The 24,162-nt window shown below is 37.3% G+C and overlaps 1 protein-coding gene across 2 annotated transcripts in view; it reads right to left on the bottom strand.

The window, feature by feature from the left end:
- The window catches only part of TSPAN15 (tetraspanin 15), a 70,928-nt gene that overhangs the window by 40,174 nt on the left and 6,592 nt on the right, over positions 1 to 24,162 (bottom strand). The window contains exon 2 of one of the 2 annotated variants that reach the window (XM_053721617.1): positions 1,529 to 1,787. The exons of the other annotated variant lie outside the window; for it this stretch is intronic. The gene's annotated coding sequence lies outside the window, so the exon portion shown is untranslated. The remainder of the gene's footprint in view (positions 1 to 1,528; positions 1,788 to 24,162) is intronic. 2 annotated transcript variants of the gene reach the window in all.

Here is a 24,162-nt window from a genome sequence, read left to right on the forward strand (position 1 = left end):
TTTCCTTCTGGCTGAAAAGCATCATCCGATTGGCTTATGAGACTACTGGACAGCAGCCTCCTGAACGAGTTACAGCTCATTCCACTAGCGCTGTGGCTTCCACATGGGCTTTCAAGAATGAGGCTTCTGTGGAACAGATTTGTAAGGCAGCGACTTGGTCTTCACTGCATACATTTGCCAAATTTTACAAATTTGATACTTTTGCTTCTTCGGAGGCTATTTTTGGGAGAAATGTTTTGCAAGCAGTGGTGCCTTCCGTTTAGGTTACCTGACTTGTTCCCTCCCTTCATCCGTGTCCTAAAGCTTTGGTATTGGTATCCCACAAGTAAGGATGAATCCGTGGACTGGATACACCATGTAAGAGAAAACAGAATTTATGCTTACCTGATAAATTACTTTCTCTTACGGTGTATCCAGTCCACGGCCCGCCCTGGCAATTAAGTCAGGTTCAAATTTATTTTGTAAAACTACAGTCACCACTGCACCCTATAGTTTCTCCTTTTTTCTCCTAACCGTCGGTCGAATGACGGGGGGGCGGAGCCTGAGGGGAGCTATATGGACAGCTCTGCTGTGTGCTCTCTTTGCCACTTCCTGTAGGGATTGAGAATATCCCACAAGTAAGGATGAATCCGTGGACTGGATACACCGTAAGAGAAAGTAATTTATCAGGTAAGCATAAATTCTGTTTTTAAACAACTTTCCAATTTACTTCCATTAAAGGGGCAGTCTACACCAGAATTTTTATTGTTTTAAAAGTTAGATAATCCCTTTATTCCCTAGTTTTGCATAACCAACACAGTTATATTAATACACTTTTTACTTGTGTGATTATCTTGTATCTAAGCCTCTGCAGACTGCCCCCTTATTTCAGTTCTTAGCTAATCAGTGCTGACTCCTAGGTAACTTCACGTGCGTGAGCTCTATGTTATCTATATGACACACATGAGCTAATGCCCTCTAGTTGTGGAAAACTGTCAAACTGCATTCACATAAGAGGCGGCCTTCAAAGTCTAAGAAATTAGCATATGAGCCTACCTAGGTTTAGCTTTCAACTAAGATAACCAAGAGAACAAAGCAAAATTGGTGATAAAAGTAAATCGGAAAGTTGTTTAAAACCACATGCCGTATCTGAATCATGAAAGTTTATTTTGGACTAGACTGTTCCTTTTAACAAAACGTGCTCAGTCTTTTTATATTTTCACTTTTTGATTTACCAGCTCCTACTGAGCATGTGCAAGAATTCACAGAATATACTTATATGCATTTGTGATTGGCTGATGGCTGTCACATGATACAGGAGGAGTGGAAATAGACATAATTGTAGTTTGTCATAAAAAAAACACTACTAATCATTTGAAGTTCAGATAAAGTGCCAGTGCATTATCTTTTTTTAGCAGGCATTTGTGGATTGTGGAAATCTACTATATTTACTAGCCCTTTAAATGAACACAAAACCAGTGCTATAAGAAATAAATATTTTTATAAATATATATAAAATAAAGTTTTATAAATTTATAAATATACTTACCTGATAAATTCTGCAAGAAAAAAAAAAAACTAAATACAAAAGTTGATATACTCAAAGATCCTTTAATCCGTTTCATCTTCCTCCCCACTCATGCACCACTCACTGTCTCTTCTGTTATAGAAGCAGGGCACTACAGCCAATCAGAAGGAGTGAGTGTGAGTGAGAAATAAGTGCACACTCACATTGCATTTTCTCAGTCTCTGCTCAAGTGTTGGAGTTTGCTGGAGCTACACATCCGATTGGCTGTAGCTCTTTATTTCTATAATGAAAGACACAATGGCAGATGAGTAGGGAGGAGGTCAAGAAAGGTTAAATGCTCGAGTATATAAACGTTTGGGTTTCAGATAGGGCGTGCAATTTTAAACAACTTTCCAATTTACTTTTATCATCAGATTTGCTTTGTTCTCTTGGTATTCTTTGTTGACAGCTAAACCTAAGTAGGTCATATGTTAATTTCTAAACCCTTGAAGGCCGCCACTTATCTCAGTGCTGTTTGACAGTTCGGCACTGCCAGTTCATTTTTGTCAAATAGATAACATTATTCATTTGATAGTTATGCAATTCTACTTTATTTAAGGGTCCTTAAAGGGATAGGAAGTCAAAAATGAAAGTTGCATGATTTAGATAGAGCATGTAATTTTAAGACACTTTTACATTCAGTTCTATTTTCAAATGTGCTTCGTTCTTCTGGTATCTCTTGTTGAAAAATAATACACACATATCCTACACTAGTGGGAGCTAGCTGCTGATTGGTGCCTGCACACATTTGTCTCTTGTGATTGGCTTACTAGATGTGTTCAGCTAGCGGCTAGCAGTGCAATGCTGTTCCTTCAGCAAAGGATAACTAGAGAACAAAGCAGATTTGATAATATAAATAAATTGGAAAATTTCAGAATCAATATTTCCAAATCAGAACTCCTTCCTATTTCAGGCAGATGTACTGAAAACAATACAATCACTTGCTCATTTTCGCACACAGCAACAATCTATTAAATACTTAGGAATATACATCTCCCCTTACAAGCCCACATTGCTAGATGCAAATTTAAAAACCATAACGACACAAGCTCTCCTACACTCCTGGAGCAACAAACCTCTATCATGGATGGGCAGGATCAATGCTGTTAAAATGATACTTCTTCCAAAACTATTGTATCTTTTCCAGACCCTCCCCATTCCCTTACCATTACCACTAATACATAATCTGCAAAAACTAATCATGAAATATATCTGGCAACATAAGCCAACGCCAACACTCTACCGCCCGAAGGACTTAGGAGCCTTGGGGATCCCAAACCGGCAACAGTACAGATTGGCCACCTTCCGGTCATATCCTCTTTGATGTTAACTACAACTATTCTCCTTTTTTCTTCATCCTTTTTGGATTGGCTTATTACTGTTGTTACGCCCCTTTCCTGTGTATCTAATCCCACTTCAACCAAGTTACCTTGCTTGGTAATTCTACCTCCTTAGGATTCATACAGCCCATCACCTACCTTCATCTACTGAGGATCGCAACTTCCTTTCTGAGCTATTCCCCTACAGGCTGCTTCCTTGTCATCTGCGGTGACGTCACACGCCAACGCTGTTTCCGCTGAGTGCTAACATACTGAACTCGCTACTATCTTACAACTTACTGCACGAACCAGCTATAACCAAAGTCTGCATCGCCTACACTCAAGATACATATGATATTCAGTACTTTATGTGCACTTCTTCACTCTGCTTAAGTTTCTGATCTCGTAACTATGATATAAAATGCAGCACGGACCATCTGTATGCAAAGTCTGTATTACCTAAACTGAATTAGGATACATATGTTATTAGGTTACTTTATGTGTACTGCTTCACTCTGCAGGTTATGTAATCTACGCTGCCTTGATTTATTCTGATGTTCACCTGATTCTAGCTATTCAGTTTCAGTCCTCATCTACCTAAACCTTACTATTGTTGCCTGATAGTATATACTTAGATTTATCACTCCTTGCTACATTCCTTGTACTTATCTGAATAATTATTCTATTCCGTTTGTTTGCTTATAAATTCTATCTCTCATGAGAATAGGTTGGCTAAATGTAAGCACACGTTTCAGTAACTTGTTTGCTAGAGATTCATGTGTGTGTAACTAACCCAACCTTAAATTAACTGTTTGGCTGCCTAACTATACAGAGTCTGTATTTAACCTCCGATATTCCGTGCCATCTTATCCTCTGTATGTTAGACAGACTTTCAAACACCCTTTTACTAGAAGCTAATCTAGTGATATCTGCAGTTGTGGTTCAGAACATTAAAGCTAGACTTAACCCTTCCTTTTAGGATCTGTTATTTGAACAGCATCTGACACTTCCTTACCAGAATTATCAACTGGTGCAAGCATTCGCCACACAAAGTGTGGGTTCTTTTAGAACATCACCTATCCTGGGAGCAAGTGTTGGCTCTCCCCGAAATCGAGGAACCTACCGGTTCCTCTTCCGTCAATTACTGAAACTTTTCACCTATGAGATACATTAATTAAAAAACACAGTTACATATCCACAATACCCTCTCCCCTGACCTCCATTTTACAAAACTTAGATTTCCCCTTTCAACAACCAAAGCAAGCAGTGTTGAAACCTCACATAACCAAGTCCATCACTTGCCATATCCTCATAGAAAACGGTAAACCCAAAACTCAAATTGAGATTACCCCCTAGCTAGGTCCCGCATATGAAAATTGGTTTTGCTACCTTTAAAATGTCGGATTTTTCTCTAACTAAACTAATTCTACATTGTTTGGACCTTAGCCACTTCTATCTGACACCATACACCATCAACATTAGATACTACTGCCTTATCATAGTACTCACCCTCTCCTCAGTCCCTTTCCTAACCCACTACTGGCTCCTTATCCTCTTCTCCGTTCCTCGCCCCATTAACCTTCGCCAAACTACCCTATGAGAGCATATATATCCCCACTTACTTACTATTAATATAAAATTGAGGAAGATACTTTCTCTTTCTTCTCTTCGTTTTACGTGAAATGTCATACAACATTAGATTATAGCGTTGATGATTGTCGTTATTTCCCTGTATTCATACTTTTCAAAATGTTGCCTTTGTATGATATTTCTGTATTATGTGTTTTCCTCAAACAAATAAAAATATTTAAAAAAAAAAAAAAAAAAGTCGGATTTTCTCATGAGACATCCACACAAAACCCAACTAATGCGGAACCTAACTAATTTTGAGAGTATCTGTACCCGAGACGCCGTAAACAAAAGGTCTCCTATCAACCTCATATCAAATTCTTATGCACCCATACACTACCTCACTCCCTTCCTATGTAGACAAATGGGAAAAGGAGATTAACGCACACCAATCCCAAAAAACATGGTATCACATCTTCTCATCCATGACCAAATCCTCATCTTCTATATACACACTAGAGATAAATGTTAAATTTTTATGCAGATGGTACTACACACCGTCCCGACTGCACATAATTTTCCCCACATCCTCCCCAACTTGTTGGAGTGGTTGTAACACAGAAGGTACTCCCACTCACATTTGGTGGGCTTGCCCCATCGCTCAATCCTACTGGATGACGATTAAGACTGAAATGGAAAGGACACTTTCAATGACTATAGACCTAAACATTTGGTTTTTCCTCTTTAAACAAATTTACTAAGATTAAATGTAAATTGAGACTCACATTTCTGACCATTATGGTCAAATCAGCAAAAAGACTTATCCCGAAAAATTGGAAATCACCGCACCTCCCATCAGTTAACACTTGGAGAGAGATAACCTCCCAATCTCTCCAGCTAGGAAAAACACCACTACACACACAGTAAACGTTTGGATGATTATCAATCCATTTGCTTCCTCTGGGAAGAATATCTAAATCAAGCACCACCACTAGGGTTGCCACCCAGCCGGTATTTTACTGACACAACTGGTATTTTTATGGTTCATGTCAACGTAGCAATTAAAGAATAAATATTGAAAGAAAGCCCCTTTCAAAGTGAAACTTCTTCTGAGTGTGATGAATAATAGTTATAAACAAATGAGCATTTAAAATCAGTCCTATCAGCTTTAGTTTGAGTTATGCTATTAAATTATTTATGCAAATTGATGTTAATTAGCATGGCCAGTATTTTCTTCCAAGAAAGGTGGCAACCCTAGCCACCACCAACCTGAATACACTTCATCTTCCTCACGTCCCCTCATCATCGTAATGTGACCTTCTTTCAATTGGTCTCAGTCATACTGATGTGTTTATATTGTTTGCTTTGCCTTTAATAAAGCTTTTTCAAAACAAACAAACAAAAAAAATTGGAAAGTTGTTTGAAATTGTATGTTCTGTCTAAATCATGAAAGAACATTTTGGTGTTTCCTGTCCCTTTAAGATTCCGATTTCTTTATTTATGTCTCTGCTACTGCTGAAATATTTAAACTGGATTCCCTCAGAAAGTGCAAACGACTATAACGTTCTTCCTGTTGTCTTTAGTCCTAGTTAATACTCTGCTTCAATTTTTCTCTCACCGAAACAGATTATTAACCCTTTAATGACCACAGCACTTTTCCATTTTCTGTCCGTTTGGGACCAAGGCTATTTTTACATTTTTGCGGTGTTTGTGTTTAGTGGTAATTTTCTTCTTACTCATTTACTGTACCCACACATATTATATACCTTTTTTCTCGCCATTAAATGGACTTTCAAAAGATACCATTATTTTCATCATATCTTATAATTTACTATAAAATTTTTTTTATAAAATATGAGGAAAAAATGGAAAAAAAACACACTTTTTTTTAACTTTGACCCTCAAAATCTGTTACACATCTACAACCACCAAAAAGAAAACATGCTAAATAGTTTCTAAATTTTGTCCTGAGTTTAGAAAAACCCAATGTTTACATGTTCTTTGCTTTTTTTGCAAGTTATAGGGCAATAAGTACAAGTAGCACTTTGCTATTTCCAAACCACTTTTTTTCAAAATTAGCACTAGTTACATTGGAACACTAATATCTTTCAGGAATCCCTGAATACCCATTGACATGTATAATTTTTTTTTTTTATGTATGCAATTATAGCATAAATGGTTGTAAATGCTTCTCTGGGATCCCCTTTGTTCAGAAATAGCAGACTTATATGGCTTTGGCTTTGCTTTTTGGCAATTAGAAGGCTGCTAAATGCCACTGCGCACTACACGTGTATTATGCCCAGCAGTGAAGGGGTTAATTAGGGAGCATGTAGGGAGCTTCTAGGGTTAATTGTAGTGTAGTAGACAACCCCAAGTATTGATCTAGGCCCATTTTGGTATATTTCATGCCACCATTTCACCACCAAATGTGATCAAATAAAAAAAAAAAAAAGTTAAATTTTTTACAATTTTAGGTTTCTCACTGAAATTATTTACAAACAGCTTGTGCAATTATGCAATTATAGCACAAATGGTTGTAAATGCTTCTCTGGGATCCCCTTTGTTCAGAAATAGCAGACATATATGACTTTGGCGTTGCTTTTTGGTAATTAGAAGGTCGCTAAATGTTGCTGCGCATCACACGTGTATTATGGCTAGCAGTGAAGGGGTTAATTAGGTAGTTTGTAGGGAGCTTGCAGGGTTAATTTTAGCTTTAGTGTAGAGATCAGCCTCCCATCTGACACATCCCACGCCCTGATCCCTCCCAAAGAGCTCCCTTCCCTCCCCCACCTCACAATTGTCCCCGCCATCTTAAGTACTGGCAGAAAGTCTGCCGGTACTAAAATAAAAGGGTTTTTTTAAATAAATAAAAAAAAAAAAAAAGATTTAAGCATATTTATATATGCTGCTGTGTAGGATCCCCCCCTTAGCCCCCAACCTCCCTGATCCCCCCCAAAACAGCTCTCTAACCCTCCCCCTCTGCCTTATTGGGGGCCATCTTGGGTACTGGCAGCTGTCTGCCAGTACTTAGTTTGCAAAAAAAAAATTAAAAAAATTCTGTAGTGTAGCTGCACGTCCTCGTCGTTAAGGGGTTAAAGGGACATTTTCCAATGTATTTCTGTTATTTAATTGGGTTAACTCTCTTTGTATCATTTGTTGAAAAGCATACGTAGGTAGGCCCAGAAGCTGCTGATTGGTTGCTGCACAAATATACTTCTTGTCATTGGCTTTCAGATAAACTCCCAGTAGTGCATCACTGCAACTTCAACAAAAGCCAACAAGAAAATAAACCAAATTAGATGATAGAAGTAAATTTGAAGCTTGTATGCTCTATCTGGATCATGAAAGAAAAATAATGTGGGTTTGATGTCCCTTTACTAGCAGAAAAGAACCCAAAGTTCCATTTAGTCTGCACAAATTTCCTTACCGACTGAAAGGTTTATTCTTTCTTAAAAGGGACAGTCTAGTCAAAATTAAGGTTACACGATTCAGATAGGGCATGTCATTTTAAACAACTTTCCAATTTATTTTTATCATCAAGTTTGCTTTTTTCTCTTGGTATTCTTTGTTGAGAGCTAAACCTAGGCATGCTCATAAACTAAATTCTAAGCCCTTGAAGACTGCTTATAGCAGTGCATTTTGACTATTTTTCACAGCTAGACAGCACTAGCTCATGTGTGTCATATATATATATATATATATACACATATATATATCACTGTGCTCACTCCCTTGGAGTTATTTATGAGTCAGCACTGATTGGCTACTGTCAAAAGAACTGAGATAAGGGGGCAGTCTGCAGTGGCTTAGATACAAGGCAATCACAGAGGTAATAAATATGTTAAAGGGGCATTATACACTAGATTTTACTTTGCATAAAAGTTTTGTAGATGATCCATTTATATAGCCCAAACAGTTTTTTTAAATGTATAGCTTTGCTTATTTTTAAATAACATTGTGCTGATTTTCAGACTCCTAACCAAGCCCCGAAGTTTTAGGAGAATACCGATGTATACCTACTCCAGCTTGCTCCTGTTTGTGTAAAGGGTCTTTTCATATGAAGGGGGTGTCTGCTATTTCCCACTTGCAGTGGGTGTTCCAGCTAATCTTTTAAACAGAGCTAAACTGGAAGCTTCTAAGTACGTTTTTAAACGGTTTTATACTGGATTTTTATATCTGTATCTGTGCATATTATTCTTTATAGTAGTGTATTACATGCAGTTAAATGAAAATTGGTGTATACTGTCCCTTTAATAAAACCAAGTTTGTTTTGCAAAACTGGGGAATGGGTAATAAAGGGATTAATCTGTCTTTTTAACCAATAAAAATTCTGGAGAAGACTGTCCCTTTAAGCTTCATCTTGAATATTGTGCATAGTTCTAGAGACGATATGTCTAAAAACTGTTTGAATGAGGGCTACTATAGCGGTACATGATCTCAGATTGGAGGGTTTTGGAATAACAGAAAGAGTGATTCATTCATAGAACAGATTTCTAGTTGGAAACTGCAAAGACTGTAAGGGAATTCAGTGTGGTCTGGCGGGATACGAGTAAGGTTAAAGGGACAGACTACTCCAAAATGTGTATTTTTTAAAAAAGTTAGACAATCCCTTTTTTACCCATTCCCCAGTTTTGCATAACTAACACCGTTATAATAATACACCTTTTACCTCTGTGATTACCTTGTATCTAAGCCTCTGCAGACTGCCCTCTTATTTCGGTTCTTTTGACAGAATTGCATTTTAGCCAATCAGTGCTGACTCAAATAGCTCCACTTGAGTGAGCACAATGTTATCTATATGGCACACATGAACTAGTGCTGTCTAGCTGTGAAAAACTGTCAAAATGCACTGAGATAAGAGGCGGCCTTCAAGAGCTTAGTAATTAGCATTTGAGCGAACAAAGCAAATTTAATGATAAAAGTAAATTAGAAAGTTGTTTAAAATGACATGCCCTATATGAATCATTAAAGTTTATTTTTTTTATTTTAACATTGAAATTTGCCAGTAAAATGTTTTATTGCTCATTTCAACTTCAGAGCAAGGTCTATTGCATTGTCTTTTTATTATTATGCTTTTAATACTACTGTATTAAGTGGTCTCGTACTCACTGCCATATATGTAAGTGTAAGAAAACAAGAGGCCAATTTATTTTTTCTGTCACTTCCCTGCCCTCCTGTCTTGTGACTTTTTTTCTATTTCAAATTAAATTAAAATATTTTTTGTGGGCCCCTTAAAGTAGTGCGGGCCCTAGGCACTGCGCCTGTCTGTATCCTATTGCTATTGTAAAGCAGAGTCTGCTATGAAATATATAAAAATCCCCTTAGTTGTTTTAAGCACTGTGAATAAACAATTTGTGGCGTGTGAACAAAGCATGGAGACTAATCCCCTGGTAAGACAATGTATGTTTACGGAAGTCGCTAAGACATCTGGGAAGGTGATTACCGGTCAACTCAGTTTCCTAGCAAGCTGCTGCAAATGATCTGAGATCAAGATCTGCCTTATACATAGGCACTGACTGTATTTCTACCACCTCTGCTATGCATCTACTAGTTTGTCTGTAAAGTGGAGAACCTATTCTCAAACCTGCTACCCTCCAACAAGATCATGACCTCTTGTTCTGGTATTGCTAGGGTGACCATATTGCCGCTTTAACAAGGGACATATATGAAAAATGCATATGTCAGGGTTCTTATACAAAACATTTCTTTTAACAGCCCTGACATATGTATTTTTCATATGTGTCCCTTGTTAAAGCGGCAATATCGTCACCCTGGGTATTGCTTTCTGTGTGGAAAAAAATGGTTTCATTTTGAACATTATGGAATCACTTTAAGGCAGGGATCAGCAACCTTGGCATCCCAGAGTCAAGATTAAACTTTTATCACTCACAGTACAATTTAAAGGGACAGTTTAATCAAAATGTAACTTTCACAATTAGATTCTATCATCTAATGCGCTTTGTTCTCTTGGTATCCTTTGTTAAAAAATGCCTAGGTAGGATCAGGAGCAGCAATGCACTACTTGGTTTTAACTGCTGATTGGTGGCTGAACATATAAGCCTCTTGTCATTGGCTTACCCAATGTATTCAGCTAGCTCCCAGTAGTGCATTTCTGCTCCTTCAACAAAGGATACAAAAAAATAATGAAGCAAATTTGATAACAGAATTAAATTGGAAATGCTATACTCTGAATGACGAAAGAAATATTTTGGGATTCATGTCCCTTTAATTTTTTACCAAAAAAAAAACAAAAACAAAAAAAACTTTTACTGAAAGCTAAATGTATCCACCAATCAGCAAGCTCTACCCAGGTTCTGAACCAAAAATTTGCTTCTTTTTTCAAATAAAGATACCAAGCGAACAAAGAAAAATTGATAACAGGAGTAAACTAGAAAGTGGTATAACATTATGCGTTTTAGCTGAATCATGACAATCATTTTGGGTTTCATATCCCTTTAATAGCTGGTTTATAAAAAGTGAATTTATTGTCAGAGGAAACGTGACTGATCCTCATCCTTAATCCCAAATAGCCATCAATTATTTGTAATTCGCACAGCTGATGAGAGGAGCTAATCACAGATAAACTCTCCTCTTACCTGACTAATGATTATGTGTGCGCCTCTCACACAATTTGCACCACTTGCTACCTGATTTAAAGGGACATGGAACCAATTTATTTTTCTCAAATTTTAAATAGCTTTCCAATTTACTTAATTCTCTTGTTAAAGGAACAGCATTGCACTACTGGCAGAACACATCTATTTAGCCAATCACAAGAGACAAATGTGTGCAGGCACCAATCAGCAGCAGCTCCCACTAGTGTAGGATATGTGCGTATTCATTTTTCAACAAGGGACACCAAGAGAACGATGCACATTTGAGAATAGAAGTGAATTTAAAAGTGTCTTAAAATGACTTGTTCTATCTGAATCATGCACGTTTAATGTTGACTTTCCTATCCCTTTAATAATTTGTATGTAATATTTTAAAAATGCGCTTTGAGATTAGCAATTCTTCATGTGCGCTAACCTGACACCATGTTAGACCTAAAGCGCAAAAGACGAACTGTGTTACACATATTTTACATTCCTATCTTCTTTATATAGTCATTTTTTTGTATTACTAATGATATATATATATATATATATATATATATATATATATATATATATATATATATATATATATATATATATATACACACACACACACTGTATATCTGATAATGTTAATGTAAAATGGATATCTATACCTATAGACACACACACATAATATATATATATATATATATATATATATATATATATATATATATATATATATATATATATATATATATATATATATATATATATTTATTATACACACACATTAAAAATAACATTCCTGTAAGTGAAGAACATTGGAATGTGAAATATGTACAATAAAATACATACGCATACACATATTTAGACATGTATATGTATGTATATATACACACACACACACACACACACACAATATAGCCCTTTGTAGTCAAACACCTTGTCATATACCATATTTGTGAATAATAATTTTTAGCAGATAGCTGCTTGCCTGGGTACATGGTCCCTTTAAAATGATAGTAAGCACAGAGCACAGCTCTGCACTGGAGTCTAGGTGGAGCACCCAAATGGAAGATAATAGTCCACACTTTAAAAGTGGCTAATGCTATTAAAGGACTATTGAATAAAGTAGACAATGCAACAGCACTTACTCTACATTTTAAATCATCAGTAGATATTTTTTTCTGAGAAATTTAAATGTCTCTGCTCCCCTGTATCATGTGACAGCCGTCAACCAGAGGCTCATATACGTATATGCTGTTAACTCCTGCACATGCTCAGTAGGAGTTGGTGCCTCAGAGAGTGTGCATATAACAAGACTGGGCACACATTTTATAACGGAAGTATTATGGAAAAACTTTTAAAATTGCACAGTCCAGCGGAGTGCTCCAGAGGTTTTGGAACTACATTCACCATGGCTGCGTTCGGGTAGCGCTTAGACCCAGCGCCGGCACATATGCAGTGGTGATGACGTGGAGCTTTGGGTACGTCACCAGTTAGGGAGCTTTAACAAAACGCTCCCATCGTAACGTCCCACGTCACCACGCATTGACAGAATTGTAGGCATGCGCAAAGGGATCTACATAGTACAGAGATGCCTCTATTTGCATGCAATATTTCTAATACCTTTTAAAGGGACATTCCAACCAAAATTGGAATCCACATGGATGTATTTCAGTTTTGCATAGAAGCATGTGTGTAATATGCATGCATTAGCAAAACTGCTTCTAATAAAAGTTATAGCTGTTTCAAGTATTTAAGTATGCACCGTGCACCAGCATTTTAAACACAGCACTTGCTCAGTGAGCCTAAAGTGCTTGTACCATCTGGTAATGACTCTATTTGTTAATTGCTGACATGATACAAGCCCCACTGGTGCTCTGAGCAGCTGCAGTATTTAAAATGCTGGTGCACCGAGAATATTTAGCTATGCTTCACGTGCAGAGGAAAATGTTAACACTAAAACAGTGATAACTTTTACTAGAAGTATTTTTGCCAATACATGTATATTGTAACTATGTTTCTATTCAAAGATGTAATTCATCTATGTGCATTTAAATTTTGACCAGAATGTCCACCCCTTGAGTGACAACGATGGCTCAGAGCCGTCGCTAGCACTTTACCACCTTTTGAGCAGTCTGGGGGCTCCCACCGACTCCCACCCCGGCGATCGGGCCTGTATAGTGACAGGCATCGGTGGGGCTTACCATTATGTGCTGTGACGTCACGCGCAATGACATGATGACATCACTGCACAACTTTATTTAAAATTAACAATACAAAGTATAGGGAAAGGGGGCATGCTGCTTAGAAGCCTGGATCTCAGGCATCTAAGCAGCTACAGACCCCCAAGACCCGTTGGAAAGGTAATCGCCTAACCTTTCTAATGGTATAAGTCTTGGGGATCTGATTTATTTAATAGTGAAAAACAGAAAATATTTAAATCCTGCTTAGCACTCAAAGGGTTAAGTATTAGAAATATTGCATGCAAATAGAAATGTCTCACATATGAATTATATATGTGTAATCCATAATAATTTAATAATACTTTCACAAATCGTGATAATAAATAATGCAGACATGATTAACTTTTTACATTATTGTAAATATGGCAGCCTCCACGAGCAACACGTGTGTATATAAATATTTATTTATAAAATATTTTACCAGGAAGGATACATTGAGATTTTTCTTGTTTTCAAGTACTGTATATATATATATATATATATATATATATATATATATATATATACACACACACACACACACACATTATATTTATATACACACACACACACATTATATTTATATACACACACACACACATTATATTTATATACACACACACACACACATTATATTTATATACACACACACACATTATATTTATATTCACACACACATATTTATATACACACACACACACACATTATATTTATATACACACACACACACATTATATTTATATACACACACACACACATTATATTTATATACACACACACACACACACACACATTATATTTATATACACACACACACACACATATTTATATACACACACACACACACACACAAGTTGCTCGTGGAGGCTGTCATGTTTACAAGCGTCTGAGCTTGCTCTGAAAAGTCCCAGCTTTACCAGCACGCTGGGACTTACGTCATCAGAGCACTGAGGAAATGCCCAGCGCCTCACTGTCAAGTGTTCACAGAACCCTCCAAGCGAGTCCCAGTTCGCTTGGAGCGCTTGCCCAACGCGGCTCACGATGTTTAGACACGGCTAAGCATCATGGGAAATGTAGTTCTAAAGCCTCTGGAGCTCCAAGGTTGACTTGAGTGTTATGCTCTGTACTGTACCAGTGCTATCTATCTCAGTTTGTGCAGTCTGGCACAGCTATTCCTTTACCACAATATCAGAGGTTCAGGCGCCAGCAGTACATATCAATAGCGCAGGCTGTACAGATTCTGATTCGCTTTACCATCCACTGTGTCATAAGGTAAGAAAAAAAAGCAGTTCACTGATTGGCAGCCGAGTAACTGATTGTACAGTGTACTTAAAGGCACAGTGTAAGGTAAAAGCTTTTAATGTCTTCTCAACCATCCTTTAGTTTACAAATAGTTACTTTACCTTTAATTCACTCTTTTTGCTTGTTGTAGCCACACCTATACTGAGCATTTCCGTACACAAGTATTGTCTAGATTAAAGGGACATGAAACTGTTTTTTTCCTTTCATGATTCAGATAGAGGATACAATTTTAAAAAAGTTTCCAATTTACTTCTATTATCAAATGTGCACAGTTCTTATGTTATTCTTTTGTTGAAGAGATATCTAGATAGGTAGCGTGCGGCACTACATGACAGGAAATAGTGCTGCCATCTCGTGCTCTTGCTAATGTATAACATTCATGCAAAACTGCTGCCATCTAGTGCTCTTGCTAATGTATAACATTGTTATAAAACTGCTGCCATCTAGTGTTCTTGCTAATGTATAACATTGTTATAAAAACTGCTGCCATCTAGTGCTCTTGCTAACATTGTTATAAAACTGCTGCCCTCTAGTGCTCTTGCTAATGTATAACATTGTTATATAACTGCTGCCCTCTAGTGCTCTTGCTAATGTATAACATTGTTATAAAACTGCTGCCCTCTAGTGCTCTTGCTAATGTATAACATTGTTATAAAACTGCTGCCCTCTAGTGCTCTTGCTAATGTATAACATTGTTATAAAACTGCTACCATCTAGTGTTCTTGCTAATGTATAACATTGTTCTAAAACTGCTGCCATCTAGTGCTCTTGCTAATGTATAACATTGTTATAAAACTGCTGCCATCTAGTGCTATTGCTAATGTATAATATTGTTATAAAACTGCTGCCATCTAGTGCTCTTGCTAATGTATAACATTATTATATAACTGCTGCCCTCTAGTGCTCTTGCTAATGTATAACATTGTTATAAAACTGCTGCCATCTAGTGCTTTTGTTAATGTATAACATTGTTATAAAACTGCTGCCATCTAGTGCTCTTGCTAATGTATAACATTGTTATAAAACTGCTGCCATCTAGTGTTCTTGCTAATGTATAACATTGTTATAAAACTGCTGCCATCTAGTGCTCTTGCTAATGTATAACATTGTTATAAAACTGCTGCCATCTAGTGTTCTTGCTAATGTATAACATTGTTATAAAACTGCTGCCATCTAGTGCTCTTGCTAATGTATAACATTATTATAAAACTGCTGCCATCTAGTGCCCCTGCTAATGTATAACATTGATGCAAAACTGCTCTCCTAGTCCTCCAGGTAAATGCACCCTCCTGAGCTTATGATACTGCTTTTCAACAAAGGATAACAAGAAAACTAAGAACATTTGATGATAGAAGTAAAATGGAAAGTGGTTTAAATTGGTATGTTCTATCTGAATCCCTTTAACATCATCTAAACAAGAAGCTGCAGAAGAATTTACACTCCCAGAGGGGGTGGGAGATATTGGTACTAAAAAAATCATTTTCAATCGCTCCTTTTTTCTTTTTAATAAGACAAAGATAAAATTAGAAGGGTATTGTTAAAAAACAAGAAAAATAAAACATAATGATGTCTGCTCTCCCTGAAAACTCAGCACATTTGGATAGGCTGTAGTTTCAACTGCAAAACAGCTATTTCATATACAAAAAGAAACACATAGGAGCAATTTCCCATAAATGCTATACACTGCATCTGTTATAACAAGTAATTGGAAACACATTAACCCCTTAATGGCACAGACTTACCCTGTACCTTGCGTTGTGATTAAGGGATCAGTGGTGAGACGTGTTATTGCTACTTGCGTCACTCTAGGAGGCAAAAATTTGGCTATAGCACAGTCGTGCAGCTGGTGGCGAGACGCACACTATTAAACCCCTTAGATTTAAAATGACAGCCATTTTATAGGATACGTTGGCAGTCGTTAAGGGGTTTAAAAGGGGTTCACAGTGCACTGTCCCTTTAAGGGGTTAAAAAAAGCTTCAATTTTAAAGAATTCACTAGTTTGTTTTTTTCACGTCCTAGTGCTGTACCTGGCACTTTAAATTAGTATTTGCTTTTGTATAATTATGAAAATGTAAAACCTTTGGACAGAAAAACTCAAAAACTGTACAAAAGGTTTCATTATTAATTGTGGCCGCTCTTCCTGTAATTTCTAAAAATTTTGGTCTTTCCAGTTAATGCTTAAAGTGGAAGTGCAGACTCCAGGCTTAAAGTGACCCGACACCCAAAAAAATCTCTTTCCTGATTACGATATTTAATACAATTTAAAACACGTTTCCAAATGAATTCTTTTAACTAATTTGTTTAGTTCTCCTGGTATCCTTTGTTGAAAAGCATACCCAAGTAGGAAGCTAGCTGCCGATTGATGGTTGTACATATATACCCCTTGTCATTAGTTTACCGATGTGTTAAGCTAGCTCCCAGTAATTTACTGCTTCTCCTTCAATAAAGGATACCAAGAGAATGAAGTAAATTGCAAAGTTGTTTAAAATTGTATTTTCTATCTGAATTATGGAAAGGGAAAAAAAAGGTTTCATTTCCCTTTAAAAAAGGGACAGAATGCTTGATTTCTTTTATTATTTTAAAAAAAGAGAGATAATCCCTTTAATACCCATTCCCCAGCTTTGCACAACCAACACAGTTATATTAACCCTGAATTCTATATTTTTCTGTTTTTTACTATTTTAAAAAAACTTTTTTTTTAACTTTTTTTATTTTTCCCCCCAGATCCCCAAGACTTATACCATTGGAAAGGTTAGGTGATGCCCCCTTTCCCTATACTTTGTATGGACAATTTTAAATAAAGTAGCGCGGTGACGTCATCACGTCATTGCGCGTGATGTCACCACACGTAACGAGAAGCCCTGGCGATGCCTGTCACTATGCAGGCCCGATCACCGGGGTAGGAGCTGGTGGGGGCCCCCAGATTGGAAAAAAGTAGTTGAGTGCTAATGACGGCTCTGAGCCATCATTATAGTTTACAATCTTTGAACCTCTAAATCCCTTCCTCTTTCTAAGCCCTTGTAGGCCACCTCTTATGTCAGTGCAGTTTTATAGCTTTTTACAGCCAGGCAGTGCTAGTTCATGTGTACCATATAGATAATATTGTGCTCACTCTCATGGAGACAAGAACTAAAAGACCCATCAAGTCTACCTATATTACATGTTACTGTTTTCTTAGAATAGCCTTATGCATGTCCTAGGCATTTATGAATTAGTTGTTTCACTAATTACAAGATTTGCACAAAACCTGTTTATTATCTGCCCAAAAAAGGAGATAATATACATATACTCAGATTGCTTTTAAAGGGGTATATCCTTGAACTGCAAAACAATTCAAGTATCACTGGCACGCAAAAATTGCTTTTTTAAATATTTATTTCAGTTGTTAGTTGCGTGTGTGCATGTGTGTATATATATATAAATATATATATATATATATATATATATATATATATATATATATATATATATATATATATATATATATATATATATATATATATATATATATATATATATATATACACACACACACACACACACACTACACACAGTTCCTTTAAAGTGAATGTAAAGTTTAATGAATAAGTGCCCAGTATTTAAAAAATACTCTTAAAAGCAGGGGCACTTTCATTCATTAAACTTTACATTGAAGCTTCTTTTTTAAAATACTTACATTTGTTTTATGGAAAGCAGCCCGGCGACCCTCCGCCCGCAGCTCCTGCTGAAGTTAGCAAGTTTGCACAGCGATGACGAATCTGGCTTCATCCAATCGTTGTGTGCCCCCTTTGGCGTCCAGCTTGTGAGGCCACACAACGATTGGATGAAGCCGGACTCGTCATTGCTTTGCTAACTACAGCAGGAGCTACGGGCGGAGGATCGCCGGTCTGTTTTCCATAAAACAAATTTAAAAAGGGACACTGTAAGCAAAAAATAACTAAGCATAAAATGAACTAACTATTCTAAACAAGCACTTTTGCATAACACTCTCCTTATGATATCCTTACCGTTTAGACGATATCTTATTTCAATAATAATCTTTCCAAACCCACTCCATGGGTATCGTTATCTCCTGTCCAATCCGGGCTGACAACCCTGGTTGGAATATGGCGCTTCTAATCAGCTATGCGCAAGATTGCGCAACGTCACCTAAAACGTCACTCCCTGAAAGACTACATGTAAGATAATAGATTTCGGCATCAGTCACTCAATCAGCTTCATTGTAAAGTTTTATGAATGAAAGTGCCTCTGTTTTATTAAATTTTACATTCACTTTAAGTAATGACAAATAACTTTAGCAAGAAACAGCTTCCTGGTGCACTATACACAAATTGATAGCCGACTAGTAAGATCTCAGGGCTCAGCCCTTGTCCCAAAACAGGATACTACGAGTCACTCAAGGGTATGTACAAATCCAGCCCTGGTTTTATCAGTGTTTCTCAACTCCATTCCTCAAATATCCATTAGCAAAAATGCTTCTAGTAAAAGTTAGTACCGTTTTTGTAGAGCATACGCACATATGCTGTGTGGGCCTGTGCATCAGTATTCAAACACTAAAAATTCTCAGAGTCAGCAACGACTTGTATGACACAAATTACATCTTCACAGAAGCAATACACACCACCACCAACAGCTTTCTGAGCATGCATGTTGTTTAAATACTGGTGAACAGGTTCTCACAGGATACGTGCATATGCCACTGAAAAACAGTCATATATTTTACTAGAAGCATTTTTCCTTATGGAAAAATGCTACTATTTCATATTGAAATGCACATTTCTTTACCTTTCTGTCCCTTTAAATGTATAGGCATGTAATCTGACTGCAGGAGCCTTAAAAATATCCCAGAATTCCAATGTGCTCTTAGTGCCTCTGCTGAAAGGCCATTCTCTGTGTCATTAACCCTTTCATGACATAGGCAATTGTTCAAGTTCTGAACGTAAACGAAACCTTGAATTTCAGCTATATGTCTTTTCAACCATAATTTACCCCTTTCACATTAAGTGCACCCACACTAATTATATATTGTTTTTTAGAGGACAGATAGGGCTTTCTTTTGGCATAAAAGATTTATTTCTCAACTATAATTTTATATAAAAAAAATCAAAGTAAGTGTGAGAAATTAAGAAATTTGAAGCTTTCCAAATGATTTTATTGTGAATATCATCATCCTGATATATGTTACTGCAATAAAACACCCATACTTGTGTTAAGCGATGTCCCATGAGTATAACGATACCCCCCATGTACAGGTTTTCTGAGTTTTCTGGAATTTACAAGGCCCAACATACGGCCTACCCATTTACATAGAAATCTGGCACATTCATTTTCTGGGCTTAAGTTGCCTTTCATACATTATAGCAGCCCAGGAATGAAAATGACCCCATCATGGCATACCATTTACAAAAGTAGACACCCTAGGGTATTCCAAAAGGGCCATGTCACGTCTTTTTGTGAAGCCCCTTAGTCACAACACCTGGCCAAATGTAGTGGTCATTTTTGTTGTATGCGTTTTTTACACAAACACTGCACTTTGGCTGTTTCTGTCATCAAGCTTTTATGTTTTACTGCTATAAAACACACATATTTGTGTTTGTCAATGTCCTACGAGTACAACAGTACCCCCCATGTACAGGTTTCACGGGGTTTACAGGAGTTACTGGGCCAAATATGGGGTCTGCCCATTTCAGTCTTTATGCATGGAAATTTGGCACCTTAATTTTCTGTGCCTATGTCCTCTTTGAGACATTATAGCAGCCCAGGAATGAAAATTACCCCATCATGGCATACCATTTTCAAAAGAAGACACCCTAGGGTATTCCAAAAGGCCCATGTCACATATTTTTGTGAAGCCCCTTAGTCACAACACCTGGCCAAATGTAATGGTGATTTTTTTTGCATGCGTTTTTTGCACAAACACTGCACTTTGGCTGTCTCTGTCATCAACCTTTTATGTTTTACTGCTATAAAACACACATATTAGTGTTTGTCAAGGTCCTACGAGTAAAACAGTACCCCCCATGTACAGGTTTTATGGGGTTTACAGAAGTTACAGGGCCAAATATGGGGTCTGCCCATTTCAGTTTTTATGCATGGAAATTTGGCACCTTAATTTTCTGTGCCTATGTCCTCTTTAAGACGTTATAGCAGCCCAGGAATGAAAATTACCCCATCATGGCATACCATTTTCAAAAGAAGACACCCTAGGGTATTTCAAAAGGCCCATGTCACATATTTTTGTGAAGCCCCTTAGTCACAACACCTGGCCAAATGTAATGGTGATTTTTTTTGCATGCGTTTTTTGCACAAACACTGCACTTTGGCTGTCTCTGTCATCAACCTTTTATGTTTTGCTGCTATAAAACACACATATTAGTGTTTGTCAAGGTCCTACGAGTAAAACAGTACCCCCCATGTACAGGTTTTATGGGGTTTACAGAAGTTACAGGGCCAAATATGGGGTCTGCCCATTTCAGTTTTTATGCATGGAAATTTGGCACCTTAATTTTCTGTGCCTATGTCCTCTTTAAGACGTTATAGCAGCCCAGGAATGAAAATTACCCCATCATGGCATACCATTTTCAAAAGAAGACACCCTAGGGTATTTCAAAAGGCCCATGACACATATTTTTGTGAAGCCCCTTAGTCACAACACCTGGCCAAATGTAATGGTGATTTTTTTTGCATGCGTTTTTTGCACAAACACTGCACTTTGGCTGTCTCTGTCATCAACCTTTTATGTTTTGCAGCTATAAAACACACATATTAGTGTTTGTCAAGGTCCTACGAGTAAAACAGTACCCCCCATGTACAGGTTTTATGGGGTTTACAGAAGTTACAGGGCCAAATATGGGGTCTGCCCATTTCAGTTTTTATGCATGGAAATTTGGCACCTTAATTTTCTGTGCCTATGTCCTCTTTAAGACGTTATAGCAGCCCAGGAATGAAAATTACCCCATCATGGCATACCATTTTCAAAAGAAGACACCCTAGGGTATTTCAAAAGGCCCATGTCACCTATTTTTGTGAAGCCCCTTAGTCACAACACCTGGCCAAATGTAATGGTGATTTTTTTTGCATGCGTTTTTTGCACAAACACTGCACTTTGGCTGTCTCTGTCATCAACCTTTTATGTTTTGCAGCTATAAAACACACATATTAGTGTTTGTCAAGGTCCTACGAGTAAAACAGTACCCCCCATGTACAGGTTTTATGGGGTTTACAGAAGTTACAGGGCCAAATATGGGGTCTGCCCATTTCAGTTTTTATGCATGGAAATTTGGCACCTTAATTTTCTGTGCCTATGTCCTCTTTAAGACGTTATAGCAGCCCAGGAATGAAAATTACCCCATCATGGCATACCATTTTCAAAAGAAGACACCCTAGGGTATTTCAAAAGGCCCATGTCACATATTTTTGTGAAGCCCCTTAGTCACAACACCTGGCCAAATGTAATGGTGATTTTTTTTGCATGCGTTTTTTGCACAAACACTGCACTTTGGCTGTCTCTGTCATCAACCTTTTATGTTTTGCTGCTATAAAACACACATATTAGTGTTTGTCAAGGTCCTACGAGTAAAACAGTACCCCCCATGTACAGGTTTTATGGGGTTTACAGAAGTTACAGGGCCAAATATGGGGTCTGCCCATTTCAGTTTTTATGCATGGAAATTTGGCACCTTAATTTTCTGTGCCTATGTCCTCTTTGAGACATTATAGCAGCCCAGGAATGAAAATTACCCCATCATGGCATACCATTTTCAAAAGAAGACACCCTAGGGTATTTCAAAAGGCCCATGTCACATATTTTTGTGAAGCCCCTTAGTCACAACACCTGGCCAAATGTAGTGCTCCTTTTTTTTTGTATGCGTTTTTTGCACAAACACTGCCCTTTGGCTGTTTCTGTCATCAACCTTTTATGTTTTGCTGATATAAAACACACATATTTGTGTTTGTCAATGTCCTAAGAGTAAAACAGTACCCCCCATGTACAGGTTTTATGGGGTTTACAGATGTTACAGGGCCAAATATGGGATCTGCCCATTTACATAGAAAATTGGCACATTCATTTTATGGGCCTTTGTCCTCTTTGAGACATTATAGCAGCCCAGGAATGAAAATTACCCCATCGTGGCATACCATTTATAAAAGTAGACAACCCAGGGTATTGAAAAAGGACTATGTTTAGTCTTTGTTTGTAGCCACTTAGTCACAACATCTGGCCAAAGGTAATGTTCATATTTCAGTTTTAGTTTATCACAAAAACACTGCCTTTTTGCTGTTTATATCATCCTTTTATGTTTTACTGCTATAATACACCCATCTTTGTGTTCAGCGATGTCCCATGAGTACAACAATACCCCCTATGTACAGGTTTTATGTGGTTTTAGGAAGTTACAGTGCCCAATATAGGGTCTGCCAATTTGCATGGAAATTGGGCATATTGATTTTATGGACCTTTGTTGCCTTTGAGACAGTATGGCAGCGCAGGAATGAAAATTACCCCACCATGGCATACCATTTGCAAAAGTAGACAACCCAGGGTATTAAAAAAGGACTATGTTTAGTCTTTTTTTGTAGCCACTTAGTCACAAAACCTGGTCAAATTTAGTGGTCATATTTTTTTATTTGCTTTTTTCACACAGACTTTGCATGTTTTCTATTTAGATCAACATCATTATATTTTTTACTGCTATAATACACCCATATCTGTGTTCAGTGATCTCCCATGAGTGCAACAATACCCCCTATGCACAGGTTTTATGTGGTTTTAGGAAGTTACAGGGCCCAATATAGGGTCTGCATAGAAATTTGGCACATTGATTTTCTGGCCCTATGTTGCCTTTGAGACAGTATGGCAGCCCAGGAATGAAAATTACCCCCCTCATGACATACCATTTGCAAAAGTAGATAACTCAGGATATTCTAAAAGGAGTATTTTAGTTGTTTTGTATAACTTATAATGGCCTTAGAGTGGATGGGCTTAACATATAAAGGGACAGGACAAGGTCAGGGGATTTATGAAGTTAGGAATACAGAATAATAAAATAAAATAAATTAGGAACACATACAGATTGCTTTCAAATTAAAAGTTTAACTCTGTGTGATATATTCGAAAGCAATCAGTGATACAGAGGCCAGGTTGAGAGGGGCAGTCAGGGCAATGGTAACTAGAATCCCTCCTCCCTCCTTTTTTATAGCAGACTCTGCATCTTTTCTGGGGTGTTAATTTGCAGGCAGTGGGGGGGATCCTAGTGGGAAAATGCCTGCCACAGAGTCGCTCAACATTTTCAGATTGAACAGTGGGAGGATTAGGGGTCTGGTTAAACAAAATATCAGATGTTACATTTAACACAAATTCCAAAAAAGTATAAGTTTTCCCTGTGCCTGTTTTTTTGTACAGCACATATGCATTATATACTGCGATCTGCATAATATAAAAGGCTACTTTTTTGTACCAAGTTCTAGTTTTTCTTTGAATTAGATATGGCTGCAGGCACCGGTCAGCTAAATCTACCCCCCCCATGTTTTTGTTGTACTCCACAATGCACTTTGGCTTTCGGATCTATGCAGATCTTCCCTTCACAGACACTGGCACTGTAGCTTCATCGTGCATT

Source organism: Bombina bombina, chromosome 7 (assembly GCF_027579735.1).
Source record: "Bombina bombina isolate aBomBom1 chromosome 7, aBomBom1.pri, whole genome shotgun sequence".
Taxonomy (NCBI): Eukaryota; Metazoa; Chordata; class Amphibia; order Anura; family Bombinatoridae; genus Bombina; species Bombina bombina.